This window comes from Equus asinus, chromosome 12, assembly GCF_041296235.1.
Source record: "Equus asinus isolate D_3611 breed Donkey chromosome 12, EquAss-T2T_v2, whole genome shotgun sequence".
Taxonomy (NCBI): domain Eukaryota; kingdom Metazoa; phylum Chordata; class Mammalia; order Perissodactyla; family Equidae; genus Equus; species Equus asinus.
Genome location: NC_091801.1, coordinates 2,930,742 through 2,954,871, shown reverse-complemented (window position 1 = coordinate 2,954,871; position 24,130 = coordinate 2,930,742). Strand labels below are relative to the sequence as shown.

The window sequence follows — 24,130 nt, the reverse complement described above, 5'->3', positions numbered from 1 at the left end:
TGATGGGCACCTAGGTTGCTTCCAAGTCTTGACTATTGTGAATAGTGCTGCAATGAACATAGGGGTGCATGTATCTTTACACATTTGTGTTTTCATGTTCTTTGGATAAATACTCAGCAGTAGAATAGCTGGATCATATGGTAGATCTATTCTTAATTTTTTGAGAATCTCTGTACCGTTTTCCATAGTGGCTGCACCAGTTTGAAACTCCTACCAGCAGTGTATGAGAGTTCCATTTTCTCTACATCCTCTCCAACACTTGTTTCCCGTCTTGTTAATTATAGCCATTTTGACGGGTGTGAGGTGATATCTCATTGTACTTTTGATTTGAATTTCCCTGTTAATGATGTTGAACAGCTTTTCACGTATCTGTTGTTCATCTGTATATCTGCTTTGAAAAGATGTCTGTTCAGATTTTTTGCCCGTTTTTTAATTGGATTGTCAGTTTTTTTGTTGTTGAGATGTATGAGTTCTTTATATGTTTTAGATATTAACACCTTATCAGATTTGTGGTTTGCAAATTGTTGGGTTGTCTTTTTGATTTGTTGATGGTTTCCTTTGCTGTGCAGAAGCTTTTTAGATTTTTTTTTCTTCTTCTTCTTCTCCCCAAAGCCCCCCAGTTCATAGTTGTACATTCTGGTTGTAGGTCCTTCTAGTTCTATTATGTGGGATACCACCTCATCATGGCTTGGTGAGCTGTGCTAGGTTCATGCCCAGGACCCAAACCTATGAAACCCTGGGCTGCTGAAGTGGAGCATGCAGACTTAACCACTCGGTCACAGAGCAGGCCCCCATGAAGCTTTTTAGTTTGATGTAATCCCATTTGTTTATTGTTTCTATTGTTTCCCTTACCCAGTCAGAGATGGTACTTGAAAATATACTGCTAAAACCGATGTTGAAGAGCATACTGCCTATGTTTTCTTCTAGAAGTTTAATGGTTTCAGCTCTTACATTCAAGTCTTTAATCCATTTTTGTGTTAACTTTTGTGCATGGTGCAAGATAATGGTCTGCTTTCATTCTTTTGCATGTGGCTGTCCAGTTTTCCCAACACCATTTATTGAAAAAACTTTCCTGGGGTTGGCCCCGTGGCCAAGTAATTAAGTTCCTGCACTGCACTTCAGCAGCCCAGAGTTTCACCAGTTCGAATCCTGGGCGTGGACATGGCACCGCTCATCAGGCCATGTTGAGGCAGCACCACATATGACAAAACTAGAAGGACCCATAACTAAAAATTCATAGCTATGTACTGGGGGCTTTGGGGAGAAAAAGGAAAAATAAAACCTTTTAAAAAAAAAGAAAAAACTTTCCTTTCTCTATTGTGTGTTCTTGGCTCCTTTGTTGAAATTAGCTGTTCATATATGTGTGTGGGTTTATTTCTGTGCTCTCGATTCTGTTCCATTGATTTGTATGTCTGTTTTTCTGCCAGTACCATGCTGTTTTGGTCACTATAGTTTGTAGTATATTGTGAAATCAGGGAGTGTGATACCTCCAGCTTTGTTCTTTTTGTTGTTGTTGTTAGGAATATTCACCCTGAACTAACATTCAATGCCAATCCTCTCTTTTGCTTGAGGAAGATTAGCCTTGAGCTAACATCTGTGCCAATCTTCCTCTATTTTGTACGTGGGATGTCTCCACAGCATGGCTGATGAGTGGAGTAGGTCTGCTCCCAGGATCTGAACCTGTGAATCCAGACCGCTGAAGCCAAGATTGGGGAATTTTAACCACTCCGCCATGAGGCTGGCCCCGCAGCTTTGTTCATTTTTCTCAGGATGCCTTTGGCTATTTGGGGTTTCTTGTTCCATATAAATTTTAGGACTCTTTGTTCCATTTCTATGAAAAATATCATTGGAACTTTGGTAGAGATTGCATTGAATCTGTAGATTGCTTTAGGAAGTATGGACATTTTAACTATGTTAATTCTTCCAATCCAAGAGCATGGAATATTTTTCCATTTCTTTGTGTCTTCAATTTCTTTCAACAATGTTTTAGAGTTTTCAGTGTACAGGTCTTTCACCTCTGGTGAAATTTATTCCTAGGTATTTTATTCTTTTTGTTGCAATTGTAAACGGAATTATATTCTTAATTTCTCTTTCTGCTACTTCGTTGTTAGCGTATAGAAACACAACTGATTTTTGTATGTTGATTTTGTACCTTGCAACTTTTCCATATTTGTTTATTATTTCTAAAAGTTTTTTGGTGGATTCTTTAGGGTTTTCTATGTAAAAAATCATGTCATCTGCAATAGTGACAGTTTCAATTCTTCCTTTCCAGTTAGGATCCCTTTTATTTCTTTTTCTTGCCTGATTGCTCTGTCTGGGACTTCCAACACTATGTTAAATAAGAGTGGTGAAAGTGGGGGTCCTTGTCTTTTCCTGTTCTTACAGGGATAGCTTTTAGTTTTTCTCCTTTGAGAATGATATTAGCTGTGGGTTTGTCATATATGGCCTTTATTATGTTGAGGTATTTTCCTTTTATACCCATTTTACTCAGAGTTTTTATCATAAATGGATGTGTATCTTGTCAGATGCTTTCTCTGCATCTGTTGAGATGATTGTGTGATTTTTATTCTTCATTTTGTTAATATGGTGTATCACATTGATGGATTTATGGTTGTTGAACCATCCCTGCATCCCTGGAATAAATCCCACTTGATTATGTTGTATGATCTTTTTAATGTTTTGTTGTATTCAATTTGCTAGTATTTTGTTGAAGATTTTTGCATCAATGTCCAGCAGTGATATTGGCCTGTAATTTTCTTTTTTTGTGTTGCCTTGTCTGGTTTTGGTGTCAGGGTAATGTTGGCTTGATAAAATGAATTAAGAAGCTTCCCCTTCTATACAATTTTTTGGAAGAATTTAAGATGGATAGGTATTAAGTCTTATTTGAATGTTTGGTAGAATTCACCAGGGAAGCCATCTGGTCCAGGACTTTTATATTTGAAAGGTTTTTGATTATTCTTTTGACCTCCTTACTGGTGACTGGTCTATTCAAATTCTCTATTTCTTCTTGATTCAGTTTTGGAAGGTTGTATGATTCTAAGAATTTATTCATTTCTTTCAGATTATCCAATTTGTTGGTATATAGCTTTCCATAGTATTCTCTTATAATCTTTTGTACTTCTGAGGTGTCTGTTGTAACTTCTCGTCTTTCATTTCTGATTTTACTTATTTGAGCCTTCTCTCTTTTTTTCTTGGTGAGTCTAGCTAAAGGTTTGTCAATTTTGTTTATCTTTTCAAAAGACCAGCTCTTAGTTTCATTGATTTCTTTTTGTATTTTTTAAATCTCTATTTCATTTATTTCTGCTCTGATTTTTATTATTTCCTTCCTTCTACTGATTTGGAGCTTTGTTCTCCTTTTTCCAGTTGCTGTAGGTGCACTGTTAGATTGTTGACTTGAGATTTGTCTTGTTTGTTGAGGTAGGCCTGTATTGTTGTAAACTTCCTCTTAGAACTGCTTTTGCTGTATCCCATAAATTTTGGCATGCTCTATTTTCATTTTCACTTGCTCCCAAGTATTTTTTGATTTCTTCTTTGATTTCTTTGTTGACCCAGTCGTTGTTCAGTACCATTTGTGTAATCTCCACGTATTTGCAGCTTTTCCAATTTTCTTCCTGTAGCTGATTTCTAGTTTCATACTGTTGTGGTCAGAAAAGATGCTTGGTATTATTTCAATCTTCTTAAGTTTATTGAGACTTCTTTTGTGGCCTAATATGTGATCAATCCTGGAGAATGTTCCATGTGCATTTGAAAACAATGCATATTCTGTGGTTTTTGGATAGAATGTTCCGTATATATCTATTAAGTCCAGCTGGTCTAATGTGTCCTGTAAGGCCAATGTTTCCTTATTGATCTTCTGTTTGGATGATCTACCCATTGGTGTAGGTGAAGTGTTAAAGTCCCCTACTGTTAGTCTGTTGCTGTCTATTTCTTCTTTTATCTCTGTTAATAATTGCTTTATATGCTTATGTGCTCCTATGTTGGTTGCATAGATATTTACAAGTGTTATATCCTCTTGTTGGATTGTTCCCTTTATCATTATGTAGTGCCGTTCTTTGTCTCTTGTTACAGTTTTTGTTTTAGAGTCTATTTTGTCAGATACAAGTGTTGCTACCCCAGCTTTCTTTACTTCGTCATTTGCGTGGAGTGTATTTTTCCGTCCTTCACTTTCAGTTTGTGAGTGTCTCTAGGTCTGGAGTGTGTCTCTTGAGTGCAGCATATATATGGGTCTTGTTTTTTTATCCTGTTGACCAACCTATGCCCTTTGATTGGAGCATTCAGTCCACTGACATTTAAAGTAGCTCTTGATAAGAATGTACTTATTACCATTTTTTACTTTCTTTTCTGGGTGTTTCAGTTCTTCTCTGTTCCTTTCTTCTCTTGCTCTCTTCCCTTGAAGTTTGATGGCTTTCTTCAATATTATGTTTGGGTTCTGTTCTCTTAATTTTTGATGTATTAATTACAGGTTTCTGGTTTGTGATTACCATGAGGTTCATATATAGTAACCTACGTATATAGCAATCTATGTTAAGTTGATGGTCTCTTTAGTTTGAAATTTTTCTAAAATTTCTACTCTTTTACTCCTCTCTTCCCACATTTTATGTTTGGATATCATATCTAACCTCTTTTTTGTGTGTATGTGTATCCCTTACCCTCTTACCATGGAAATAGTTAATTTTAGTACTTTTGTTTTTTAACCTTCATGTTATCTTCATAGGTGGTTGATCTACTACCTTTACTGTATTTTGCCTTCACCGGTGATGTTATTGCCCTTTTTTTTGATAATTTTCTTATTCCTATTTGTGGTCTTCTCTTTCCTACTTAAATAAGTCCCTTTAGCATTTCTTGTAAAACTGATTTCTTGGTGATAAACTCCTTTAATTTTTGCTTGTCTGGGAAACTCTTTATCTCTCTTTCCATCCTGAATGATAACCTTACTGGGTGGAGTATTCTTGGCTGTAGGTTTGTTCATTTCAGCACATTAACTATGTGATGCCACTCCCCTCTAGCCTGAAAGGTTTCTGCTGAGAAGTCAGCTGATAGCCTATGGGCTTTCCTGCTTATGTAACTTGTTTCCTTTCTCTTGCAGCTGTTAGGATTCTCTCTTTAGCTTGAATTCTTGACATTTTAATTACAATGTGTCCTGGTGTGGGCCTCTTTGGGTTTATCTTGTTTGGTGCTCTCTGTGCTGCCTGTACCTGGATGTCTGTTTCCTTCCTTAGGTTGGAACCGTTTTCAGCTATTATTTCTTCAAATAGACTCTCTGCCCCTTTGTCTCTCCCTTCTCCTTCTGGGACACCTATAATATGATTGTTACAGTGCTTCATGCTGTCCCAGAAGTCCCTGAGACTGTCCTCATTCTTTTTAAGTCTTTTTTCTTTTATCTGTTCAGCTTGGGTGATTTCCTCAGGCTTGGGAGCCCCCAATTGTTTCAGGCTTTGGAAGGTGGGGCAATTCCCTATGTGGCTCTTTGAGAAGCACAAGTCTGCTGAAACTGACGAGCCCCACCATCTGCAGAGCCACGCACCCAGTCAACAGTCCTACCCTGTGTGTGCACCGCAACCCCCTGAAGCAGACTCAGTCTTCCCATTGCAGAGACCCCACACACTCCACTGATGCAGGCCTACCCCTCAGCACACTCTACCCTATAGAGGTGAACCTACTCACCCAGCTACAGAGGTTCTGAGAACCCCACCTATGTGGGCCCACAAGTTGCCTGGGTGCTTGCTGTTGGGTGGAGCCTGTCCCTAGCATGGGCTTCCTGCTCTGGCTGAGCTAGATTAGATCAGTGCTCTAGTGCATGGGGCAGAGCCTGCACTAACAGGCCAGGGGAAGAATTCTAATGGTGTCTGCCATCATCTGTGTCAGCACACCTATACTAGGTCACAATAATGGCTGCTGCCAAAGTCTCAATCCTTGGGGAGGTCTCACCTCTCAGTGAGATGCACTCAGAACGCATCAGGTGAGTCTCTTTTCACCAAAGGACTGTGTACCTTTCTTTCTGGTGATTTTAGGTTGCTTTCTGAAATGAGTGAATTTGTGCATGGGTGCTTTAAGAGCAGGCTTTTTTTCCCCATTATATCTGATAGCTTTTGTGGGGGTATTCCCTGCTGTTGTTCATAGCCAGCAAAGCCAGGTATTATGACACTTGTCTCAGTTGCGTTGAGTCCAAAAGCTACTTACTATGGTAACACTCCCCCACTCAGATCCCCCATTCCTCTAGGGAAGGCTTCATACCTTAGGATTTCTCCTGACTGGCCATGAAGCTTCACAGCTAGAAGGTGGCTTCTCTATCTAGAAAGGAATTTCTGCCTCTCCTGCCCCAGTCAACACTGTCCCTTGTTGTGGGGATTCTTTTTATCCAATTTCAAGTTCTCTCTCAGGGGTAATTGTCCCAAGAGCAGTTGTAAATTTGTTGTGTCCATGAGAGAAGATGAGTTCAGAATCCACCTAAGTGGCCATCTTGACACCAAATCTCAAGTATTTTAAATTCTGAACTTTTTTTCTCTCATTGTTTTTTATTGATGTTTCTCATTTTCAAGTCAAAACACCATGCTCATGAAACATGGAGGAATTATAATTAACAGTCACAGGAAGGTCAATGAATACTTGGTCTAGGAGAAATTCTTTAAATTGGCTGGCCTTCGTAATTTAACACTAGCTCCTATTTATTGAGCATTTCTTTGATCAGACGTATCACCCAGAGGTTAACAGGTGGACATTGGAGCCAGGTTGCCTGGCTCTGCATCTGGCCAGCTCTGTGATGTTAGGCTGGTAATTTAATCTCCCTAAGCCTCAATTTCATGCTTGATAAAATGGGACAAATAATAATACATATCTCATTGGATCTCTTTGAGGGTTAAAGTAGTTAACTTATTAAAGAACAGTGTCTGGCACATTGTAAGTACTCCACAATATTAGCCATTATTATGAAGTGGTCACAACTGAATAAAATGCTTTGTGGTTCCTAGAGAAGCCATCAGATAGATATTGGGGCCCCAATTTTGTACACAAAGAAAACTTACACTCTATGAAGTTTGTCTGTAGTGTGAAATAACAAAGAAAGACATGACTTAGATTATGGTAGGGCCATCTACCATTTCTGATGGACAGTCAACCAGTAATGAACTTGTTGTCATTCACCTGAGTGTACTTAATTCAGTCTATCCTTACCACTACAAAAATAGCAAAGAAATAACACTTTATAGGCACACAGACACAAGAATATTGAGGAGAATTTTCAAGTCCTCCGGAAAGGTTGACTTGGACAAGTAAGATAAAGCTTGAGTTAGGCCTTGTATGAAGTGTAGGACTTGGACTGAAGAAGAAATGGAAGACTCCGTGGCAGAGAAATAGCATTAATAAGGCAAAGTGAGGGGATAGTGTTACCATATTGCTAGTTTAACACATCTTCAAACTTCAGGAGGAGAGGGACCAGCCCCATCTTGCTAAACAACATCCTTGTTGATGATGCTCATCAATTTCATTGCTTTTTTTTTGCTCTCCAAAAGCAACCTTTTCAAACTTTTAAAGCTAATTATTTGGGGGTTTACCACTATTTCTCCTAATAGATGTTATCTTCCTTCTTGATTTTCCAGATTAGTTCATTATGGACTTCCCACTATAAAATACAAGGGTCTGACTCTTGTTCACTCCCTCTACTACTCCTTCCCACAACACTTGCCTTCCCCCATGCTCTGAAAGTAGCTATATAGTAATTTTTATTAGATCAACATTCAGTGTATGTCTTATTGTGACTATATAAATGCTAAACCATGTAGTATACCATCAACATTTTTTACAGCTTGTGCAACTCACCACCTCATCTCCTGAATAATTATTTATATTTTTGTTTGTATAATTTTCTGTGTAACTATCACTAATTCAATACTAAAATTCACCCCCCTGCCCAGTTGTATAAATTTCCTCTCAACGCACTCAAACACTTGAATAATGCAAGCAGAAGGCTTTGCTAGAGTCTTCTGACCTACTCCAGTCTGGAGTGGTTGTTGTGTGGGATCACGTACAGCTATCATTTTGGAGTCTCCCTTCACAATAGTCCTGGGAATGCCCTTTGCCTCTCTAATGCCAGGTCCCCTGTTTATTGAATTCCATGTCCATCTTTTTCTTCGTTACCTTGTTCTTTTGATGACACACATCTTCTAGTAGACTCCTTATAAGTGGTGCAGAGAATACAAGTTATCTGATATATTGCATATCTGAGAATATCTTTACACTCACACTTAATTAACAATTTGGCTTGAAATAGTTAGAACTATATATTTTTTAGAATATTGAAGCTATTGTTCTATTGTCTTATATTTTCCAATGTAGGTTTTACAGAGGTGCTCTTCATTACTCTTCAAATGGATTCTTTACTCTTTAATTATTGGACTTTCTCCCTCTCTCTCTCCTTCCTTCTCTCTCTCCTTCCTTCAGCTTGTCATATCTTCTCTCTATCCCCAGTTCTCTGAATTTCCATCATGATGTGGCAGTGTGGATTTAACTTCATCCATTTTGCTGGTCCTTTGGTCAGCTCTTCTAATTCACAAGCTAATGTCTTTCAACTCTGGGAAACTCTCTTGAACTACTTTAGTTCTTTCCTTGTTTTTCTTTCTCTAGAACTCTTATTATTCAGATATTGAACTTCTTAGGATGATCCTGTAATTCTTCTATTTTTCTTTCTGAATTTTCCATTCCTGTTTGTTGCCTTGCTTTCTGGGAGATTTCCTTATCATTATAGTGAATCAAGAACATGCATTAGAAATAAGAAACACTGAATACCAATGTCTAAGCATACATTTCAAGATGTAAAAACACGAAATTAAGTCAAAGAGAGTAAGAGGAACGAAATGGCAGAGTTGAGAGAAGAGATTGAAGTGGAAAGCAAACATTTATAAGAGAGATCACAAAGTCCAAAGCAGGTTCTTTGAGGGAGAAGCTATAATATTGGCAAACCCCTTGGAATACTTAACAAAAAAAAGACAGAGAGAAAACACAAACAACAAATGACAAGAATAAAAGATCATCACTACAGATCTTACAAAAATTAAAAAGATAATATGAGAATATTACAAACAAGTTTGAGCCAAAAAGTGTTTAGATGAAATGAATAATTTCTTGGCAAAAGAGAACTTATCAAAACTGACACAGGAAGAAACAGAAAATCTGAAGCATTATACCATTATTAAATAAGTTAATCCATCATTTAAAAAATTCCCACAAATCAGGGGCATGACTAGGTTTTGAGGAGTCTGATATTTATACAACTTTGAAGACCCTGTTGAAAAAAAATACAAAATTACAAGTGAAAATGAATATTTCTTTGGATGAGAAAACAAGTTGCAACAAAATATAGGTATAAAAAACTATCCAATATCAAAATATAACCAAATCCAAAAAAACCCAATATGGTACTTTTATTAATTAGATGCCTGATACACTTCTTATATTTTCTTTTATATCATTTGTCTGTAAAGATTTTGGTCATCTTTATATATAACGATAACTTAGTAATATCATTTTCTGTAGTGAGAATAAGATAATTCAAATCTTTCTTCTAGTTTATCAAATTATTTTATTATTGGTAGGTTAGAAAAGTTTCTTTCAGATTTATAACTCATTATTGTAAGGTCATGTAAGCTTTTAGAATTGCTGTCAAGTTTGGGAGACATTTCTATCAAGCTTCTTTCATGTATGAGCTGTCAGATCTCAGGACATTATCAAGCGTATTCCTGAAGGAGAGGGCTTTTGTTTAATTACTCTGCTTACAATCTATGCATCTGATGGATGACAGGATAATTTTCCACATATCAGCTTCGAGTTCCACATTTATCACCTTTTGGTGCTAGGTGCCACAGGGTGGGACCACAGTGCAGTATGACCTTTGGTTCTGTACCTTTGTGCCAGGATACTTGTTAGGGCAAGGTAACATTTGCCTTATGGTATATCTACTTCTGACACAAAGAATATTCCAGATCAGGAATGCTTCACAAGTAAATTCTTCCAAACACTTAATGAAGAAGTGGCATCAATCTTTCACAAACCCTTCAGCAAATAGAAATAGAGGAAACACTTCCCAGCTTGTTTTATGAACCTGTTGAAATTTTCTTGCTGAAACCTAAAAAGGGCATTGCAAGGAAGAAAAATTGCAGGCAATCTCTCATGATTACAGATGTAGAATATTAAACAAAGTATTAGCAAACCAAATCTAGTAATATATAACATGAACAAGTTGGTTTTATTGCAAGAATTCTAGGTCTCAAATTAACCTTTTGAATCAATCAATGTAATTCAACACATTAACAGAATAGAGGGGAAAAATCCCATGATTGTCTCAATAGACGCATAACTGCCTTTGTTAAAATATAACATTTACTCACAATAAAAATTGTTAGCAAACTAACAAAAGAAGAAAACTTCCTTAATCTGATAAAGGTTATCTATAACTATCTCACAGCAAACTTGGTGGTGAGATCAGAAATGAGATAAGAAGCCTGCTAGTAAATTGTACTCAAGGTCCCAGACAGTGCAATAAAGCAAGAGAAAGAAATGAAATACACAAGAATTTAAAAAGAAGAAAGAAAATTTTTATTCACAGCTGACACATTTGTGTATGTAAAAACCTAAACGAATAGGCCATTAGAATTAATGAGAAAATATAGCAATGTTGCTGGATATAAGATCTACACGTAAGAGCAATTGTATTTTTACATAACATCAACAATCAATTAGACATTAAACTTTTTTAAGTTACAAATGCAAAAAAATAATCCCTTCAAATACCTGTGAGTTAAAGATGTATAAAACTTGTACAAAGAAAACTATAAAACTTTATTGAGAAATTTAAAAATGAAGAAAAGATGGAGGCATATACCATGTTCATGTATTAGAAGTCTCAATATCATGCAGGTTTGATTCCTCTCAGATTAATCTACGAACTCAATGCAATCTCATTAAAGAGTCTCTTTCAGCTCTTGTACCACTGACTGACTAGCTGGGTAAAGGTGGACGTTAACTTCTGTGTCTCGGTTTCCTCATCAGTTAAATGGGCCGGTAATAAAACCTACCTCAGGGGCTGAAGTGAAGTTATCACAGAGCTGACGCAGTGGCCTTAAGGTTTCGTCGATTTGCAAAAGTAAGATATTTAAAAGCATCTTGGCAACCAAAGTCAAGATTAAGCATAAAACCTGCAAGGGTCCAGTTGTATATCCATGATACCTCCTTCTTCATAAAATGGCCTCTGAAAAGTCAATTTTTTAAAATAAGAATTTTGTTTAGTGAGTATAAAATCAAGAAAAGTATTTTAATTTGGGGAAATAGCTGCTCTCAGGTCTAGGGGAATTTGAGGAAATAGCTCTGCCATCCATGAAGTTCCACCTCTTTAGTGAGAAGGTTGCTCTCTCCTCCCAAATGCATTTTGTCTCCCTCCTAATGGTGAGCTGGTGAGTCTGGTCTGTCAACAGGCTGTCTTTCCCACTGCCCACCCTTTTTTCTTTAGATGCAGTCACCTTCTTCAGAGGCACTCAAAGTCGGCACTGGTCAAAGGCACACTGTCTCTTTGGGCCTCATTATTATGATCAACATGATGCCATCTTTCAAAAAAATTGTAAATAATACTTGAAAACAAACTTCCTAACTATAATTAAAATTTCCAGGGTTTCAAGCATACATATCTTCTAGGTTAACCTGTTGGCTGACTTCAGAAAAGCTGTACCGTATTTTGTGGAAGACTGCCCACACAGGTGCTGGCTGAATGCTTCTGCATTTGCAGAGGTAGAGAATGCCAGTTCTTTGTGGGCTGTGCCAGTGGGGTGTCAGGGAATTCTGAGGAATGGCCTCATTAAATCAGCACATAATGGGAAAACACAAAATGCCTTCAGGCCCAAACAGACAATGAGACTTTGACCAGCGCAGACTTCAAGTGCCTCTGAAGAAGGTGACTGCATCTAAAGAAGAAAGGAGTGGGCAGTGGGAAAGATAGCCTGTTGACAGACCAGACTCACTAGCTCATTGGTTAAGAGAGAGAGAAAATGCATTTGGGAGGAGAGAGCAACCTTTTCACTAACAAGATGGAACTGTGGCAGGCTTACCCAAGATAATCTTCCAATCTTTAGATCAAACGATCTGGGAACTTAATTACTTCTGAAAAATCCCTTCACTTCAGTATGTAAATTGGTGTTTAACTGAATAACTGGGAGAAAACGTGAATATACCTGTGGCCCGGAATCTTGGGACATCTTAGATTCTGCTTACCAAAATGATCTAGGAAGAAATAGAGATTCTTTTATGCTAGACGTCTTGGGTGTTCAGAGAAGGAACTTATTCTGACTAGTGGATGAAAGCGAGGAGGTCCCAGGCTAGGTGCAAGTTGCATCTCAGTGGAGGTCCCTGGGTGGAGACAATTCCTTCCCCAACAGCCTTACCCATCTCCTTCCCACTGATGGCAAGTTCTATGAAGAAACCCCTACCTATAATGAAAACAGCGTCTTCAAGACTTCTGAATTTGATATGCAACTTATACATCTACTGGTTGGCCCACTTTTAAGAAATAAACTTTATTATTGTAGTATTACATTTGTACAGAAAAGCAACAAGATTGTAAGTGTATAGTTCGACAAATTACCACAGAGTGGACATACCCATATAACCACACTCAGCTCAAGAGACAGAAAATTCCCAGCATCTGAAGGGCTTTCCAACATCCCCTACTGAGCTCTATGCCCTCCCACCTCCCCCAGATTAACCACTCCCCTGATTTTTAAGACCATAGGTTAGGTTTGCCTCTTTTTAAGACCTTCTTTATAGTTAGAAACTTACAATAAGTAACATTTTGTGTCTGACTTCTTCCATTTGACATTATTTTGTGAATTTCTATTGTAAGGATATGCCACCATTAATTTACCTGTTTTATTGTTGATGAGCCTTTGGGTTGATTCTAATTCTTGACTACAAATAATGGCTTCTGCGTGCCATGCACACCTGCCTGCTGTGTGTATTCCTAGAGGTGGAACTGGTTGGTTATAGATGAGGCACGAGTTCCACTTTAACACTTTCTGCCAAGGAGAATCTCCACTCTTAACTGTGTTTAAAGTCTCCCAGTTCAGAGACTCTCTCTTTACTCCAACCAGAGAATAAACTTAGAATTTCCTGCCAGTTGTTGGAAGCTCAATCATGGAGCTTGTGGAGTGAAGGAAACAATCTAAGGATGCAGTTGCTTCTTAGTTATAGTTGCAATTCTTTCTCCGTGTGTTAGCCAGCCCATCTCTCTTCATCCCCTTCCAGAGGTACCTGGTGCTGTCAACTCCGGAACTTTTGAGGTTTTACCATATAAGTCAGTTTGGTTCTCAGCTATCCCTACTGTCAGTTTAGAGACACTTTCCTTGGGTCTGCTGCATTTTCTGTCTTTCCAGTTTTCGCAATTTTGATGCTGCCATGCCCTTTCCCATTTCTTTGTCCCTATGAGGTTTATATCATTAAAACAAAATCCATTGTCTTTTGTTTTTTGTGGGGAGTTGGGAAAGTACATGTGTTCAATCCGGTCTATCTGGTACAGTAACTTTAAGTGTTCAATGCTCTTCCCAGAGTAACGAAGGTTACTTTGCATTCTGTGAAATGGCTTACAGCTTCATAAAATAAGGTTTTAGCCTGCTTCTTGTGGCTTGGAATTTGTTCCTCTCTTTTCTGTCATGGTTTTGGAGATATTTGTGCATTTTTAGCTTGCTCATAAAGTGTCACGAGGAAACATATGATCTGCAGCACTGAGTCTAATATCACGTAACTGTATGTTGATGGAACCAAGATAGTTATGAGCTGTGTCTTCCACAGTGAGAGGTTAGTGATTAAGATGCTTTGGAATTATTTAGATGTTTTCTTTCGTTTTTATGCCAGTAGTCTGAGAAATCATGTTGCTTAGATTGTAATATAAGCTATTTTGCTGGGTAGAATTGGGGCGATCAGATAACACTGGTCTGATTAGCAATGTCATCCAATTGATAGATTCACACATGGATTTCACACAGGGGATTTCCAGTAAGATGAAACTCTGAAAATTGTGCCAGATTCTTCTATGCCTAGAGGCAGAGTCACCTTGAAACAAAGTTTTGTTTATTATTTTGGAACAAATTACTTGAGGGGTCTACATTAGTTATGGCAATGTAAGGTCAATGTGTACCAATCATCCTGGAGGGAAAAATTAACAGAACCATGCGTGGCCTCCTGAGAGTGGCTCTGTAAATACCACTTGGCGTGGGAACTGGTCCTGGACAGAAGGTGGGAAAAATCTGCCCAGGAACCAAGGAACTGCTTGGAAGTAAAAAAGATCAACACCCCTTTTCTTTTTGCATTTCAACATTAGGAAAACGTCCCTCCCATTCAGGAATGGTGATGACAGACATCCTCTGGTAGGAAAGCACATCACAGGCCTTGGAGGGGAAGCTGCCACCATGAACGAAAGTAGAGCCTGTATTGTAACTTGAACCTAAGACTCACGGCCAAGAGCTGATCCTGGCACAGTGGGCAGACGAGGCCAACACCCCTGCAGACCAATCTCTTCGGGCATGATGGTCCTGTTTTAGGGTCAGAAGTTGAGTATGTGAATGCAAACTAAATAACCCAGGTTTTCCAGCAGCCTCTGCAAGAATCAGGACCAGCAGAGGCTTTACTGATGGAGAGAATAATTATCCTTTGGACATTGGGGTCTGGAAACATCAAAGTGTTCAATAGGACACTGTGGGACAGTAACAGACATTGTGGGAGAGTAAAAGAATCAATGACATGAGTGGACCAGCCAGACCCTTCAGTTTTTTATCTGCTTGGCATTCAGGAGGATTCATTCTTTTGAACTGACTAGGTTTGTGAGGTTCTTGAACAGTTTCAATAAGAGAACATGTTTATTGACTCCCTAAGAGTGCAAATCTGAGGCTTTCTACTAATGAGCACATGGGAATCCCTAAACAGTTAATGGAAAAAATAAGAGATATGATTGTATCTTTAGTTGATGAAGCAGGGTGTACCAATTTTTATTAATGAGCTCCCACCTTCCTTCCATATGTATGTATTGTATTATTAGTTAATCTTGAAAGTGACAATGATGGTACCCACATTATAGGATTGTTATTAGCATTAAAGAAAGCAAAGAATGCAAACATTGAACACAGTGCTTACCAGGTAGTGAATGCTAAATACATCTTTGCTGCTGCTGCTCTCCTGAGTTCCTTCTGGTAGCTGCAAAGTATTTGTAGTACCAGGGTGTAGAAAAATCATCTATGTAATTGGCTCTGTGATCATAAGCAATTTAGTCATCATTTTGGACCTTGATTTCTTGGTTTTTAAACTGGAGATAGTACGGCAATGTCACAAGCGTGCTGCAAGGATTAAACAAGATAAGGTATGGAGCCGTGGTCTAAAGTATTAAGGGTAAGGCAAATGGAACCTCTTCTGATTTTTAGCATCATTCCAAGGAAATGGACAATCTGATTTGTTAACTAAATGTTTACAGTAGCTAGTCCTGAATCTTGATCTCTGCATGGGATTTCTCTCTGAATCTTGATTTCTTGCCTTCAAAGGAGAAGAAGTCTTGAGGAGCATTCGTACTCATCTCATTTCTTGAGGAGTGTGCTATTTGCTGTCATTCTTCAAGGATTTTTGTTGCTGAATTTTCCCCATCAAGACATAAAATAGTGGCCAAAAATAACTGGTATATACTGTTTGAGTTGCTATGAGTCTGACTGACTTTCTCCCTTCTCCCGTGAATATACTCCTATCTCTTGGTGCATGAATTCTATCTCCTTGTTCAACACCAAGGAGAGTTTCACCGTCTGGAGTGGGAGGGAATAATTGGAACCAGCAGAAGGAAAGATAGTTAAAAAGAGACTCTGGGGGCCAGCCCCGTGGCCGAGAGTTTAAGCGTGTGTGCTCTGCTTTGGTGGCCCAGGGTTTCGCCGGTTCGGATTCTGGGCGTGGACATGGCATCACTCATCAGGCCATGTTGAGGCAGTGTCCCACACAACACAACCAGAAGGACTCACAACTAGAATATACAACTATGTACTGGGGCAGGGAGGGGCTTTGGGGAGAAGAAGGAAAAATAAATAATAAATAAATGAAATCTTTAAAAAAAAGAGAGATTCTGACTTGATGACTCAGTGACAATCAATCGAAGAAGAACGGTCCTTGAAGGCCATTATTTCAATTCTTCGAGAGTGATGGACTAGCTCCACAGGGAAACCAGGAATGATCCCATGAAGCCAAGTCTCCAGGCAGAGTTCCACAGGGCAGAGGGCCACCATAGCTCCTTTTTTTTCTTCTTTAATTTTGGAAAAACTGGGAAGATGTGCTCGTTTTCTAGAGACAGTGGATAGATACTCTATAAGAAGCTGTGTACCCACTCTCAGAATGCTCCAGGCCACGGTGTGCTGATCTGGTCCTCACCAGATCCTCAAAGCTCCAGTCAAGAGCCTCGGCCATCACCACTGGGAAGCCAGTTGGGGAACTGGGAGGACTGGTACCCACACGAGGAGGAACCCAGCTTGGTGCCCCAGTGCTCTCTCTGCCACTCAGCTGATTATCTTTTCTTTCTCACTTGTTATCGCTCTTTCTGATCATTTTTACCTTGCATCCGAAGGCAATTTTTTATTGTTTCTGCCACTGAAAATGATTCCCTTGCTCTTTAGAACACCAGCTTATGAGGCTGGAATGCTGGCCTCGTTCCAGGCAGTCACTACCACCGGGTGATTCTTCTCCTCTTCTCCCTCCATCCCCGCCTCCCTTCCCTGGGCCGGCCCCATGTGCCTGGCAATTAGCAGACAGCCCATCGGTTCTTCTCTCTTTTAGCGGCTCTGTCACAAATAGAGGCTCGTTAACAGCTGCTGAATTACCCTCGAGAGACAACACACAGTCTGCAGTGAGGGTGCTGTTTTTACTGAGTCTCCAAATAGGGTTTCTAAACACAGGGTCTGATTTCCAAAATCAGGCCTCAGTGTGATGTGAGTGGAATGGGCAATGATGAGAGGCACCCACACTGAACACAGATTTCCAGTACATGTAGCAAATTAAGGCATTATTATTCTTTAACTATAGCCCTGTGCTTTTGGGTCTGGTTTATGTTTTATTCAAGATTAAATTTTACAGTGTTTGTCATCCCAGGACATAGAAAAATCATCCATCTCCTGTCTCCACACAGGACTCTAAGTTACCCCAACCACATGGGCGGGTTTAAAGGTTTAAAACTTCCTTACACTAGAAGATTCCTCATTTTCCTTTGCTTTGCCTCACAGGTTTCATCCTTTCCATGGTAATTTACTCTAGTGCAAGGTTTCTCAACTTCAACACTCTTGACAATTTACTCCAAATATATATATTCCTATTTGTGACGGTTACCCCTGGTTGAGGACTGTTGGTCTAGTGGAAGACAAAATGGGTAACGCAGAGGGACACAGAGGCTTGAGTCCAGGTCTTAGTCCAACAGCTCCTTGAGGTATTGTCTAACTCCCGTCTTTGATTCTGGAATGCGCTGTGCTCTTAGAGTCTGCTGCTGGCCAGAGCACTGGGATAATGAGGCCAAAGCCATTTGTCTAATCTGAGTGGGCAACCAAAGCTGGTCGGTTCCATGTCCCCAGACTGTGCCTCTAACCCCATGTAGCCGTAGTTTTGGAAACTCATTATTTTGGAGGACTAAAATTATTCTTCTTACCTTCATCCTCCAACTCTCCATCACCCAGGTAGTTATTGTTAGAAATATCTCAGGTATCCTTCCGGAGTCTCTTTTCGAGTTTATCAACAAATGTGAGTATAGGTTCTTATTTCTCATCTATTTGCCAAAAAAGGGCATTTTATGTTGAGTTCTTTCTTTTCTATGAAAGAATCAGAGAGCTCTTTCCATATCAGTCTATATAACCTTTTCTCTTTTTTTGTAAACAGCTGCCTAGTATTCCACCATATAAATTCCAGCATATGAATTCCGTCATATAAATCATATAAATCTGACTTAATATGTATGTCCAGATTTTCTCTTCATTTCTGGGGTTTCTGTCTCGTTCCTTTATTCTGTCTATTCATGCGATGCTGCCTCACTATGTTACACATACACACACACATCTATATATATATGAAACATGTTTAATATTTGGTCAGGCTGATGCCCCATCATTGCTCTTTCTTTTTCCTTGGAATTCACTGACTCTCTCATTTGTTTTTCCACTCCATTCATTTTAAAAGGGAGCAATTAATATAAGGGCATTTTCCATGCTTTAGCAGTGCCTCTGGGAGTGAGGGCTGGGCTGGGGCTCGGGCCTGTGGGCTGTCATCTCCTGCAGCGTGTCCAGCCTCCGCGAAGTACTTCAAGGACACCTACTTTCCTTTCACAAAATTCCCATGCTCTTGTCCGTAGGACTTGTGGGAGTGTATGAGGTGAAAGAGCGTATAGAGTAGGCAAAGTCTGACGCTCTTATTTTATAGAAACTCGGCCAATTTGAAAAGAATGGAAACAGATGGAGTGATCAGGAGTTCTCAGGCTCATCCTTGAGTCACTGACTCTACCCTGAACACCTCGAGGCTGGACTTTCCAATGTTTCCCTTGAGGCAGAATACTCATTCCGCTGTCACTGTACTTCGTTCTTCTTGTTCCCCATATTAAACTGTCTTGCTTGAATAAAAGAAAAGACACTGAAGATGAGTGGTTCTTTCAGATCCCTGCTACGCTCAGGAAGGTGTCTAACCTAATACCCGTATTCATGGGGGCGCAATAGATCAAGGTCCCGTAGTTAAGTAGGTCCGCCCACATCGACTGTTTCCCATGAAAGATCTTGCCATTTCCTTGCCAACCTTTTGAAACTCATATTGTTGAGCTGGTCGGGCTCAGTGACTTCTGTGTACGTGCCAAAACCTGACCTCAGATGCGTCTAGTACTCCTCGGGCCCATTTTGTCAAGCTGGTACAGTCAGAGATTCTTGCTGATCAGCAATAGCACCTGCACACCTTGGCACCAAAGCATAAGCACACAATTACTAATGTGAGAAAATAATGTAGCTTAAGAAACAGCAATAATTCCAATGATTCATTAGGATGATATCATTTAACTATATAGTGCCAGACACAGACTGTATTTCTTTCTTTTTTTTTTTTTTTGAGTGAGGAAGATGGACCCTGAGCTAATATCTGCTGCCAATCCTCCTCTTTTTGCTGAGGAAGAGTGTCCCTGAGCTAACATCTGTGACAATCTTCTTCTATTTTGTACGTGAGATGCTGCCACATCATGGCTTAATGAGCGATGTGTAGGTCTGCGATCAGGATCTGAACCCACAAACCGGAGGCCACTGAAGTGGAGGGCGCGAACTTAACCACTATACCACCAGGCCGGCCCCATCCTGTATTTCTTATATACTCTGTATTTGCAAACAATAATTCTGTTCTTTATTTTATAGGATTAAAGTCAAGAATTCATAAAGCGTGACACTTACCTCGAACGCTGAAGCTCACCTTGATTCATGCCAAGAGCTGTGTTTTGTCTGAATTGAAATCTAAAAAAATTGATTGACAATCACTATATTTTATTTTATTTATCTATTTATTTTCCCTAAGGAAGATCTGCCCTGAGCTAACAGTCATTCCTGTCTTCTTCTAGTTTTCAGTATGTGGGCTGCCAGCACAGCATGGCCACTAACAGAGCAGTATAGGTCCACGCCTAGGAACTGAACCCAGGCTGCCAAAGTGGAGCACCTCAAACTTAACTACGAGGCCCCCAGGGCTGGCCCGACAATCACTATATTTTCAAGACCATGAAAATATCTGCCCAAGAACAGCAGGAATTAATCCTTTACGTGTTCAATTTTTCAAGATGTTAGAACAACCAACACAACTAGCGGAACACTTTGATTTCCTTCGTCTTGGAGATAACACATTTGCTTAACCGTAAGCAGCATCAGAGACCGTCCAGTGCTGTGAAAATGACAGCAGCAGCATGAAGCAGCTTTTGCACATTGCCGCGTGCAAATCAAGGGTGTGCCAGCCAGAAACCTATGGGAATAGGATATCTGGAGACTGTTCTGCAGCAGTAAAGATTGCCCCCAGGTCCTAAGATCAATACTATTCTCACCTGTTCGTCTTCAAACCCAGACCCAGAAAGGACAAAGGGCAGGAATGAATGGGCGTGCAGTGGGTGCAGAGGCGCAATCAGCACCATTCTGCCCTCAGTTTGTGCTGTCTGAGACATCTTGACTCCTCTGTTCCTCGGGCATCTACCTCAGCAAATAGAAGCTTTTGCTGAGTTCCTTACCATTTTGCTAACAACAGTCAGGGAGAAACGGCCTGTTGCCCCCATTAGCTTGTGAACATTGTAAGGTCAGAGACCACACTTTCATTTTTGCATCTTGCATCTTGCAACCCCAGGTCCCTGCCTGGCACAAAACAAACTGACAACACATTTAGAATCATCCTTGATTCTCTCACTGGTGACTCGGTTTCTCTTCACAGTGCAGGCATTGGTGTGTGGCTTCCAGCAGTTCGCAGTCCTTCCGTGTCCTAGATTTCTCCTCTAACAGTGAGGGCTCAGACTTTGTAAGTGCTGTGTAAAGCATTTTACGCTTTCCTTGCCATGCTCTTGCCGTGATTGATTTTCTTAGAATTTAAGCTTAGAGCAAAAGAAATGGGGAGAAGGATGGAGAAGAGCGGGAGGATCAACATAGGAGATTGTAGCAAGACCATTGCCCTGAAGGCTTTTGCATTCTGGGAGAGATGTCTCCCAGCAAACAGTGCAAAGTCACATGGCCCAGACACACAGCTTCTCGTGAGTGTTCTTCTTGCCGTCGTCAGGCTTAATGGATAATTACGAACTTTCACATCCAAGTTGTTGTTCATCTAAAGTCTGAGTTCAGAAGGTAAATTTCTTACCTTTTCCTTGCTGTAGTTGGCTTTCAATATACATAAATCAGTGTTTGCATCACCACACCTGAATCCTTTCAGCTGGCCCACGATCCTGCCTGTCTCCTCTCATTTCTCTGGGGCGCTTTGGCTGCTTCATCTGCCTTCAGCTCATCCGAGCATTGCACAAGCATCATTACAGCGGCCCCTGTTGCCCACATTAGAAGGCTCTCTATGCTCTGTTTCAGCTCTCCTGCCCGACAGATGTGGCATGAATATGTGATGTAGACTTGTGTGAAATGCCTACGTGCTATTACTCTTGTTCAGTCTTAGTGAATAGCTGGCTTAGGTCCCAAGTTTCCCATCTATTAAAAATGAAATTGGGGGTATACTTAAGGTCCAGACCTGCTGTTTAAGCAGAATATATAACCGCCCACATAATGGGGTTTCTAGGGTGAGAAGTCGAATCTGTCCCTCATCACTGAATGTTGTCTAAAACCTGACTTCTGGAGTACTAGCCCTTCATTTTTAAGGACTAACAAACTGCAAGGTATGGAAAATGCAGGAAGGAAAGGAGCTAACATTTTTGAAATGTTATGTGTTCATCATTCTTTCAGGCAGAATCACTTAGCATTTTATTATTTGTTTAATTTACACAAGAAAACTGTGAAATATATATTATTATACCCATTTCATGGATGAAGAAATTGAGGTTTAGCAGGAGCCTCAGGTCACACAGCTAATAAGCGTGGAAGCACCACCAGCACACAGTCAGTACTTGGGGAAAACAGGATTTGAACTCTTCTCTGCCAGACTTCAGATTACTTGCTCTTTCCATCATATGCCGGGAGGAATCTCAGAGTAGTCTTCCCAGTTAGGGAATAGCATCTCTGGGGAGGAGAGGCCACTGCCAAAGGGAAAGTGACAAGAGCAAGAGGACTGAGTTTGCAGGGTGTCATTGGCTGCTCATTGATACTTTTGCTTGGAGGTGGCTCTGCGGGTGGTGGCTGCAGAGTGGGTCTCTCTGGGGACGCCAGTGGAAGCAGGTCATGCAAATATATAATCAGAGAGCACAAGAGCTGTAGGGGACGCTGGAGACTACCTGGTCCAGTTCCCTTCCCCGACTGCAGGTGAAGAAACAGAGGACGGGAAGACAGAGCGGTTAGCGGCAGAGCTGAGTCTGGTTTTGTACTTCAATCTCCCAGCTTCCTCAGCTTCTCAAACTCTCCCTCTTCTTGAACTGCCATCTTGGGTTATTATTCTTGATCCACACTTCAAAATCCATCACTTAATAATGTGCCAGCTTCCTACAACTATAGACATGAACGATGAACAGTCTTGTACTTATTTATTTATACCTTCCGGATGACTCAGACTGCTTTACCCAGGGGCATCTTAATAGATGTACAAACTACTCATAATGTGCACTGTAATGTTCACCTCTACCTCATCATACATCGACCACAATTGTCCATGTCACAGTACCAGTAGGGACATTAGCACCACTTCATTGCACACGCGCAACTCACAGCGGCTCCACATTCCTGCTCAGCCTTCCTTTACGTGTTTCTTAAAATTCTAAGGGAATGTTTTCATTACTCAAAAGTGAACAGGATAGAACCAAGCTCCAGCTTAGGGAGTTAATTATAGCTTTTAATTTCAAATTTACCTCTTCATAAGGTCACTCACTGACTAAGGAACAGTCTTACCCGAAGTTGCCTGCGGCTCACATTTCCTCGCGGCTTTCCAGGGCTCTGCTGACTCATAAGGTAAAATCACTTCGTCTTCCAGGGCCTCAGGTTTCTCCTGTGTAAACTGGAGTGGCTAATGCAGACCAGCTTTGAGCTTTTTTTGTGACAAGCAGTGAAAAACGATAGCAAGCTGAATTGTAGCTTTCTTGTACTCAAAGGATAAAGCTGTTCCGAAAAGTTTAAGTGACTGTTCAGCCCAATCAATCAATAGCTCCTTTGGTTCAACATTCCCTATATTTTTGTTTTATAATTCTATCACATAATTTAATAGAAGAGGGGAAATTAACTTGTGACTTCTTAAAAGACACAAAGAAAAAAAAGTTAATGTCTTACGTTGAGTTCTGACCTGATGAGAGTCACATTACGTAAAAGTAGATCAGAAAAATGATCGGCATTCTCACATTTTGCAGGGCCATCAGAATCTGTAAGAAAAAGAAAGGGAGATCAAATTATTATGCTGGGATCAAGAGACACTTGAACAGTGGATATGACAAAACTTCATTTCTCTCTGCACCTCTTCTCTATTATTTCTAAGATACACTGCATTTGTTGTTGTTGTTAATTTTTGTTCCCGTGAAGGAAAACTGTCATAATCTAGCTGTGCTGTGTATGGACAAGATGTTTCATATTAGATTTGAAAGCCTGAATAAATGTTTTAAAACACCTTCTCCTTTGCTGAATCATATTCACAGGGATTAAAGATGTTTTGTGTTCAAAATAATTCCTCCTGGAAGTATTTACAGACCATAGTCGTGTCCTTCTGGTGTCACTCAATGTCTGTGCTGCCTCCATGACATTTTTGGGGATCCATTCTTGCCATCTACTCAGTGGTTGAATGGGGGTCCTTGGGGAATTTTCTTCCTCTATAAAATGGATACTCAAAAAGGCTTAATGATTAAATTAATGAATTAGTGAGTGGGTAGATGGATGGTAGCAGACCAGAAATATGTAATTGGCCATAAGAGGCCAGCGTTGGGCATGTGAAAACTAAAGGTGCTTCTAGTGTAGCCAGAAAGATCATAGCGGGCATGATTGAAGTGCCTGAAAGCAGCACTTCTCACACTTAAATGTATATATGGACCCCCCCGGGGAGCTTGTTTAAATACAGAGTCTGATTCAGGACATCTGGGTTGGGGCCTGGGATTCCGCGTTTCTAACAACCTCCAAGGTGAAGCTGGTGCTGCTGACCCACAGTCTGAGTAGCAGGACCTTCCAGGGCCTGTCTTCGAGAAGCAGATGGCAATATGATGGGACGGCATTGAGAACAGCTGAAACCGGGCACAAAGAAAGCAGGGCCCTGCATGTGGAATCGCAGTGGATTCTTGCTGTTTGTGGTAGTTACGTCCTATAAAGTCACTGAGTTAGCCAACACTGAACCATTGCTCCTGGAGAAAATGCAGAGCTCAGGTCCTGTGGGCCTTTGGTTGGTCCCAGCATTTTTGCCAACCAATCAATACATAACTTTGTTTTATGTGTTTTTCTGTTCAAAGCCCCTCTATTTAATATATATTGTTGATTCATTAGCA

The 24,130-nt window shown here is 40.2% G+C and overlaps 1 long non-coding RNA gene across 5 annotated transcripts in view; it reads right to left on the bottom strand.

Moving 5' to 3' along the window:
• Positions 1-24,130, bottom strand: part of LOC139039871 (uncharacterized) — a 112,098-nt gene that overhangs the window by 6,683 nt on the left and 81,285 nt on the right. Inside the window, exons 4-5 of one of the 5 annotated variants that reach the window (XR_011493083.1) lie at positions 12,253-23,026; positions 10,591-11,239 (exon numbers count right to left, since the gene is read on the bottom strand). This is a non-coding gene — a long non-coding RNA (uncharacterized lncRNA). Of the gene's footprint in view, positions 1-10,590; positions 23,027-24,130 lie in introns of those variants that run through there. The other 4 variants (XR_011493085.1, XR_011493086.1, XR_011493084.1 and 1 more) reach the window with 4 other exon arrangements.